Genomic DNA, 9,368 nt, shown 5'->3' with positions numbered 1-9,368 from the left:
ATTTCTTTATTAAAAACGTTTCTTTTATACAGAATTTTCCTTATATACTATAAACTTACATATGTACTAATTCTTACTTACTAGTACTTATTTCTATATACTAACGTAAGCAATAATTATAGCCAAACAGCAAACTTCAGTTCGGTCGAGAATCGGCTCACATTGCGGCGGCACGACTTCCGTTCTGGTTTAGTGCCGACGAAATGTGCTGTCGTTGTAAATTTTGGAAATTGAGCAATGATATTGTATTTTTACAAAATATTGCTGAATTGGGTAATATCAGTATATTTGCTAGCTACGAGTACGACAACTTTGTTGTTGTACTATTAGCTGTGATAACTCCCCCTTCTTAAGCATCAGCGTCTCGCTGATTAAGAATTATTGGCTACTGAAAGCTGTGGGTAATCTATTATTGGTGGGATAAGAAATGAATTCCTGGTTTTTGGTTTGAGTATGATATATAAAACAAATGATAGTGTTACTGCAACAAGAATTGCTAAGAAGCTTGAGCTAATTGAAATAATGTTTTTTGATGTTATTCGTTCTAGTTCATTTACATTCTTTAAATGTAGTTTATGTAAATAGTCTAAACAGTCTAATATAATTTAATTTTCTGTTAGGTTATTCTGAAGTATTGCGGGTAGGATTTGGTAGGAACTTGTTTGCCAGTTTGTGTAACTAACGTTATTCAAAGTTATAGTTTCGTTAAAGAAGTTTATGAGAAAAGTACCATTTAGTATTATTATAAGTAATATTTCCAATAAAATTTGAAAGAAATATTGTTCCTTCACTAATTAGTTCAATTATAGCTTGGTTTACATATTGGTAATCGCAGAGCGCTTTTTCTCCGCTAAGGATCTGTGAAATGCAATGGGTTTTGTTTAGTTTTTTAAGTTGGTTTCTCTTGCATATAGTAGTATTATCTACTTCAATGCAATTTCCAAGTATGCCATATTTGTCGTTTTGGGATATGAAAATATTGGTGAATTCTAAGTATACGCGTTTAAGGTGTTTTAATGTCGAACGTATGATAATATTATTGTAAAGGGTATCTTCGGTTTTGGGAAGTGAAATTACATATAAAAGAAGTGAGTCTTTAATAACACTGTCCAACAGCATTTTTGGAACAGAATAGCGACCCTATAATTCTGAAAGGGTATGTTGAGTAGATCATTTTTGTAGAACAAACTTATGGTCCAGCACGTCTGAGTTTTTTTTTACCGTGGGTCAAACTTTTCATTTTTTGGTCGATTATACTATATGAAAAAAATGTTGTAAGTTAATGTCTGAGAGAATTCTTATGGTAAGAGTTGTATTGTGGAATTGTATGAGGATTATTTTTGTGGAAGATCTTAACCCTCTAACTCGTTTCATTAGGGGTCAATTTGACCCTTTTTTCGAGAAAATCAAAAAATATCCTTTAAAAAAGGACATTTAAGGATTAAAATATTCTACGAAAATGTTTGGCGGAAAATTTCAGTGGGGGTCACCAAAGACACCATTGTTGTAAATAAAGCTCTTTACGATTGATAAAAAAATTATAATTTTGTTTTAATAGTGGTTTATTATAGTATGTACATATTAATTTTTTTGCTTCAGCAGTAGTAGGACAATGGATTAAAGATTAAACTTAATATGCTTTCCCGTATTTAGCTTGACGTGAATGTTTCGATGTGTTAAGGTTTCTGTACAAGCCACATACGTATTCAGCAAGCATTACACTTTGGGATTTCCCTTTGAATCTTTCTTCCAATACCTTATCCTGATGAAACCTTTCACCGTGTTCATTGAAACCGCTCCAAGGTTTTCTTTAAAAAATTGAGATGAGAGTGCAGAAAATGCAGCTTTAGTGGCATCTTAACGCCAATATTGTTAAAACCGATTAGCATGCTTTCAATATTTTCTGCATAGTTTTGTGCTTTTGAGTTTCCAAGGAATTCTGATATAACCAGCTGCATAAAGTCAAATGCTGTCTTTTGCATATCCGACAGATGACCATAAAATTCTTCATCTTGTAATAATTTTCTTATATCGGGTCCAACGAACATTCCTAGAAAAGGTAGTTTACATTAAATGAAATAAATTATTTCTTAAAACCGCATTTTACCTTCTTTTAATTTTGCTGCAGATAATCTGGGGAAACTTGTTTGAATGCGTTTGAAAGCATATCCTTGTGTATTTAAGCTTTTAATAAAATTTTTCACCACGCCCAACTTAATATGCAGCGGTGGAAGTATGACCTTATCTTTTGGGACAAGAGATTCATGGATTACATTTAAGTCACCAATAATATTTTCTTTACGTTCTTCGAAATATTTAATATGATAATGGCTGCTGGTAGCACGTGAATCCCATTTACAAAGAAAGCACATATATTTTGTGTATCCTGTTTGCATTCCAGTCAATATTGCAATCATTTTGAAGTCTGCGCATACTTCCCATTTATATTTATAGTATTCAATTTTATTTAAGAGATTTGAAATATTTGCGTATGTTTCATCCTTTTTTGTGGAATACGCAACCGGTATTGATGGATGCTGATTTCCATTGGTGCTTTTAAGTCTATCTATAAATAGTCAAGCGGAAGAGTCCAGTGGAAGAGAACCTCTTCAATACTGCAACAGTATACAAGTTCTTCTGATTTTTTAAAATAACTTTCCAAATCGGCGTGTCTTTTTCTTGGCGATGTAACTTTTACATCGGCTTTTATCAAATTCCTGTTTTTCAATCTGGAACATAATATTTCAGCTTTCTTTTTGTTAGTCCTAAATATTTCTTCAAAATAAGCTTGGTCTATCAAATTAGGACATATGTTTAAACCACCAGGAGGCAAGTAGCTTATATCTGTTGTTTTCAACCGCCGCTGTTATTTCTGTATTGGCGTAAGTCATATTGGCCGAAAATGTATGTGTAGGCGGTTGAGGCACCGGAACACCTTCACAGCGCACTTCTGGTAAAATGACATTATTTGTTGCTTCGTATGTCATTATCGCGTAGTGCCTTTGGCTTCTACCAAATTTGTAATTTACGCAGAAATAGGATGTATCTGATTTGTGATTTTCAGGTTCAATCCATACAATAGGCGCAGAAAATGGCAGCACCTTATACCGTTTCAAAAGACCACTTTCGCAAGTAGTACATACAGTTTTTGGTATCCAAGCTTCACATAAAAATCGTATTCCAAAAAAAGAAAATATGGTTCTTCAATTGTAAATATCTTTCTTCTGCTTTATGAAAATGTCCAAAATAAAACAAAACCAATCTCTTAATTTGCAAACAGAATCCGCCATGCTTATTTAAGCTTTAATTGTTCTTTTTTTATATTAATTTGTAAAAATCACACCCGATATGTACTGCTTAGTAAGTCAATTATCCTTAATTTTATCACACCTGATTTGTAAGTCACAGCCGACTAGACGCGAGAAGTCAGTGTTTGGCCCGGCCGAACTTGACGACGTTTTCACCTACTTTGTATATGTTGGCGTGTAATTTCTTATCAATCGTAAAGAGCTTTATTTACAACAATGGTGTCTTTGGTGACCCCCACTGAAATTTTCCGCCAAACATTTTCGTAGAATATTTTAATCCTTAAATGTCCTTTTTTAAAGATATTTTTAGATTTTCTCGAAAAAAGGGTCAAATTTGAAACCAGTTAGAGGGTTAAGATCTTCCACAAAAATAATCCTCATACAATTCCACAATACAACTCTTTCCATAAGAATTCTCTCAGACATTAACTTACAACATTTTTTCATATAGTATAGACCAAAAAATGAAAACTTTGACCCACTGTAAAAAAAAAAACTCAGACGTGCTGGACCATAAGTTTGTTCTACAAAAATGATCTACTCAACTTAGAATTATGGAGTCGCTATTCTGTTCCATTCAAAAAGTCTTCATTTGTTGGACAGTGTAATCATAGAAGGTTCTGCATATTTGAGTGCTTGCAGTTCATTTTTAAAAGGTAATGTCTCAGTTTGAGAAAGAACATTAGCGATATCTTCCTTATTTAAAATTTGGGAATGGATAATTCCTTGTTTTGCTAGCTGGGTTGCCATTATAATTTTCGCATTTTCATCTTTTACTATACCTAACCTATTATATAATGTCTGTTCGAACAATTCTCTGTTATCCTTACTTATTTCATCCACAATCATGTTATAACTATCTAATATTTTATTATTTGTCTTGATAAGGTATTGGTTTGTGGTGTACTGTACGTTACTGTTTTCAGTCAGTTCATGTGTTGTGGAAAGTATTTGGTCCCAGTCAGTGGCATCGGGATTTCCTGCTAACCATTTCCAAGCAGATCCTATCCAATTGATTGATCTCTTTTGAATAGTTGCATTTTTTGTTCGCAGTTGGCTTAATAAGCTATCTATCTCGGAAAGTTGATGTTTTAATTGTGGAAATAAAATATTTGTTTTACTAATTTCGTGGTATATAGTAAGTCTGACGTCGTTGGTAATTTTTTCGTAGTCGTCCAAGTCGATAGTGTGGATAATTTTATACGTCCCTTTTGTAATCTTTCCTAGTCCTTGTTTGATCGTCACGAGCGGGCTGTCATATTCGTAGGTGTCCACTGTTGCAGTTGTCCAACAAGGTAAGAGTCTAAAGAGTAAATGTCAGTTAGTTTTTTAAATGTGATTTATGAATCTTTCTGTTATCTTTAGTAGTTATTGTGACGGTATTGTCTTTAGCGACAGTTTCTTTTTTAAAAATGGGTTTCGTTTTCCCTTTAATTTGTTTGTTCTTTTTAAATATAGTATCACCAGGTTCGTAATTCCTTATTTTTGACCTATTTTTGTTGTGATAATTTAGTGTATTTTTTTGGTTTCTGGCTATTTCATTTCGAAGATCAGTATTAACTATTTCCTTAAAGTTTGTTAAATTTTGGTAGTTGATTCTCTGTGTTCTTCCAAAGAAAATATCAGCTGGTTTCCTTTTCGTAACTGAATGTATCGTGTTATTATATCTGTCAACGGCAATGTTGACAATTTCTTTAATAGAGAAATCAGGGTATTCTACTTGGAGACATCTGATTATTTCAATAATAGTGGAATGCACACGTTCTATCGCACCATTGACTTCGCTTTTCTGAGGTGGTGCCAGATAGATTTCAATTCCTAACCCTTCTAAATAGTTCAGAGTTATTGGGCTTACAAAGCTGCCTTCATTGTCCATGACCAAAGTCTTTGGTACAGTGAAGTAGTGTAGAAGCTTTATCAATTTATCCCTGATATGCAGTACTGATTTATTTTTTATCCTGAAAAATTTTACAAATTTAGTGAATTTGTCAACGCACGAAATATATTTTTCGCCGGACATTTCTATAATGTCGATATGCAGTATTTCTGTTGGATACGAAGGTATGGGTGTTGCCTGTAACTTGGGTTTTTGTGGATGCCGGTCGTACTTATTACATCCGCAAATTTCACATGATTTAGTATATTTTTTAATAAGTTTAGTCATTTGTGGAAAATAGTATTTTTCCAATATCTGGTCTTTATTTTCTTTACCATTGCGATGGGCTCTTTTGTGTTCTTGTTCTATTATTTTAAATTTGACATCTTCGTCTGCGATATCGGTAACTACTTTCTGTGTTATCCTGATACGAAATTGTGAGAAATTTTCTTGATATATTTGCTGTAGTAATGAAATGTATTTTTCTTGGATTTTAATTCCATTGATTATGTTTGGGTTTAGAACGCTTTTCAAGATTTTACTTAGGTTTTCTTTATCGTAAACTTCACATTTAATGAGGTGTCTGTGGAAGCTTGGATGAGGTTCTTCGTGTGTAATCTCCTCCTTTCCTTCTGTAAATATAACTTGATTTTTAAATACGTTAATTGGAGCTTCACAGTGAGGAATGAGCTTTGAGCTATCCTCTTCTGCGCTATGTTGTGTATTTTCATCTGTGGATGTTAGCGTATTAACTTCTATTGGCAGCCGTGATAACGCATCGGCGACTACGTTTGTTTTTCCTGGTTTGTAAATTAGTTTATAATTATATTCTTCTATCCTTGCTTTCCACCTTTTTAACTTGGCATTGTTATTACTGTTGCTTAGTGCAAACGTCAGTGGCTGGTGATCAGTAAGAATTTTTATTTCTTTAGCTCCATACAGGTAAGTCCTTAATTTGTCGAGGGACCATACTATGGCGAGCATTTCTTTCTCTATTGTCGAGTAATTCTCTTCGGTTTTGTTGAGTGATCTAGAGATGTAAGTTATGGGTCTGTCTTGACCGATTATCCCTTGTGAAAGGACTGCTCCGATTGCAGTATTGGAAGCATCTGTCGTCAGAATAAAGGGTTTGTTGAAGTCTGGGAATACCAGAATTTCAGAGGATGTAAGCAAATATTTTATGTCATTAAATGATTTCAAGCCTTCCTCTGTTAGTGAGATTTGTATCCGTTTGGATTGACTTGCTTTTATTTGAGCATTTTCACCTCTAGTTAAATTGGTAAGTGGCTTGACAATTTTTGCAAAGTCTTTTATAAATCTCCTATAATACGATGCTAAGCCCAGGAAGCCTTTTAATTCCTTAAGGTTAGCAGGTGCGGGAATTTTTTTAATAGCGGATATTTTGTCAGGATCTGGCAAAATACCTTCGCCGGTAACGATATGACCTAGAAAATTTACTTCTGTTCTAAAAAATTTAGATTTTTCCAGATTGACTTTTAAATTTGACTTGTACAAAAGCATGAACACATCTTCAATATTTCGTAAGTGTTCCTCTTTAGTTTTTCCTATTATTATAATGTCATCGATATAAACGTAGCAGGATTTTCCTATAAGCGTTTTGAGAACATCATTGATCATTCTCTGAAAAATGGAAGGGGCATTTTTAAGACCGAATGGCAACCTAGTAAATTCATATTTACCATTGGCTGTAGAAAAAGCTGTCTTTTCTATGTCCTTTTCCTTCATCCTGATTTGGTGGAATCCGGATGTAAGGTCGAGTGTAGTAAAATACTTACATTCGCCTAAGCTAGCGAGAGTGTTGTTTATATCAGGTATTGGATAGGAATCAGGTATAGTTATTGCGTTTAGTCGTTTAAAATCAATAACTACTCTATACTTTTTTTCTCCTGATGGACCTGGTTTTTTTGGAACAATCCACAATGGGGAGTTATACGGACTCTTTGAAGGCCTTATTACACCATTGTTTAGAAGTTCTTTTATTTGTTTTTCTACTTCGCCCCGTAGGTTTGTTGGGTAAGGATATGATTTTGTATATATCGGTTCTTCACTTGTTGTTCTAATTTCTGCTAATACAGTTGTGTCGATTGTCCCACTGTCGGAGACTGGTCCGAAAAGTTCCGAATATTTATTTATCATTTCCTTAACTTCATGTTCATAGGGGTTTTCTTGAATATTATTTATTTGTTTAGAGATATTTTGTTTTAGTGGCAGTACCACATCCTTGAGGGTTATTGTGTCATTTTTCCTATTTATGATTGCTCCCAATTCTTTGAGGGTATCATCGCCAATGATGCCATCAAAGGATTTTAAATTGGGTAACGTAAAGAAATCAAAACTATTTGTAATACCTATACTTCTGAAGAATGGTCCGCGTAGTTTATGGGTTATATTTACTTGACCTGTGGCTGAGTGAACCTTAAAAGGACATTCAAGTTTCTTTGAATTTTTTGAAAGTTTTTCGGAGACAAAATTTTTATTAGCTCCCGTATCTACAAGGAACTTCGCGATATCCCCGTTCTTTAAAGTTAGTTCTAAATAGGGTAGGGTAGACAGGCGTCTGTCATAAAATTTATTTCCTCGTCCTCTGTTTGGACATTAAATAGTTTTTGGGATTTCCTAGGGATATTTGAAGAGTTATTGGATGGCCTTACTATAGGCGTATTGTTCGGTCGATTCATATAGTTTATTCTTCGTGAGTGTATTGAAGGGTCTACCTCCATCGGGACCGCAGGCTTGGGTTGGGTTGGCCTAGGTGGAGGTAGCGCTTGAGTTTGAATATTTTTATTATAGATTTGATTTTTTTCGAACGAGTTTAATTCCCTTGGTACAAATACCTGTTTTTGGTTCATTTGGTTTCTTTGCGTTTGGCTTAAGCTACCTATATTCCTTGGGTAGATTGAATAGTTTCTTAAGTTTATGTTTTGTATTTCAAGACAGGAAGCGTATGCTTCGGGTAAGTTCTTGGGTCGCTGGATGACTAGCATCCTGGATAGTTCACCGTTTAGGCCACTGATGAATACGTCAAGGGCTCGGTTCCTATAAGTTTCTAGTAGCACGCTACTTGTTTCTCTGGAATAGTCCTGTCCCTTTATTTTATTGATTATCAAAGATAATTGGTGATTAATTCGAGCATAGAACTGCTCTACGCTAAAGTGCTTTTGAGATAAGGATCCTAGTTCGTGTTCTAGGGTCCTTAGGTCGCGTTTGTCTGCGTAGTGCAGTGACAAACAACTCTTGATTGTCCCCCAGTCGTCATCAAATATATTATATGATATTAAGGCCGTATCCGCAGGACCTTTCACTTTTTGCCTAATGTGCCGTAAGATGGCTCTATAGAGTGGCTTCGTCCTTATCACCTCATAGTCCTGTAAAATAGATTCTACATTGTGGATCCAGGAGATAAATTGGATAGGGTCTCCTTCGAATGTCGGTAGGTTCTTTACACTATCAGGCAATCTGCTAATTTCGGCTAGGTCTGCCTCTGTTAAGTGAATAAGGTAATTTGGGTTAGCGCTTTCGCTGTGTGGGTTGATTCTAGCTTCTAATTGATTTATTCTATTGTTTAATATCTTAGCTTGCTCGATTTGCGCGTTTATAGCGCCTGTCAAGTGTGTGATGGCTTCTTGTACTTGCTCCATACTGAGGCTCACCAGTTTTTACAATTTTTTCTATTGCTAATTGTTATAATCTTGCTCTTATTACAATTTATTTTAAATTGCTCAATACATAAATTTGATTACAAAAAGGTGAATAACTTAATTTTAATTCTTACAACAGTATCGGGAGTATCAGCTTCTGCATCCTGATTTCGGGCGGTCCACTTGTTCCTTTTTGAGGTGTTTTACTCCGCTACTTGGGAGTGGATGACGTCACAGTTCAGGCTTTGATTGTTGTCTTGGTGGTTTTGCACTTTTGTCTACACAGTTGAATATGCTGCGAGAATAATTTTCTCAGTTGCACAGTTATTATTGTCGTATTAGAGTCACTTTGAGCACTTGGTGTTATGGCAGCTTTTCTACGTTGATTCCTTCTTGTTTAGGGGCAACAATAGTTTTTATTAATGCACAGTTTTGAGTCTCTTTGAGCACGTTTTTAGATAACAGCAGTTTTGTTAAGCTGCTTAGTTACTTACACGCGGATAACAGAGGTTTTTATTAATGTGC

This window comes from Bactrocera neohumeralis, unplaced genomic scaffold, assembly GCF_024586455.1.
Source record: "Bactrocera neohumeralis isolate Rockhampton unplaced genomic scaffold, APGP_CSIRO_Bneo_wtdbg2-racon-allhic-juicebox.fasta_v2 cluster11, whole genome shotgun sequence".
NCBI lineage: Eukaryota > Metazoa > Arthropoda > Insecta > Diptera > Tephritidae > Bactrocera > Bactrocera neohumeralis.
The sequence above is the reverse complement of the archived record's forward strand: the minus strand, read 5'-3'. Positions refer to the sequence as shown.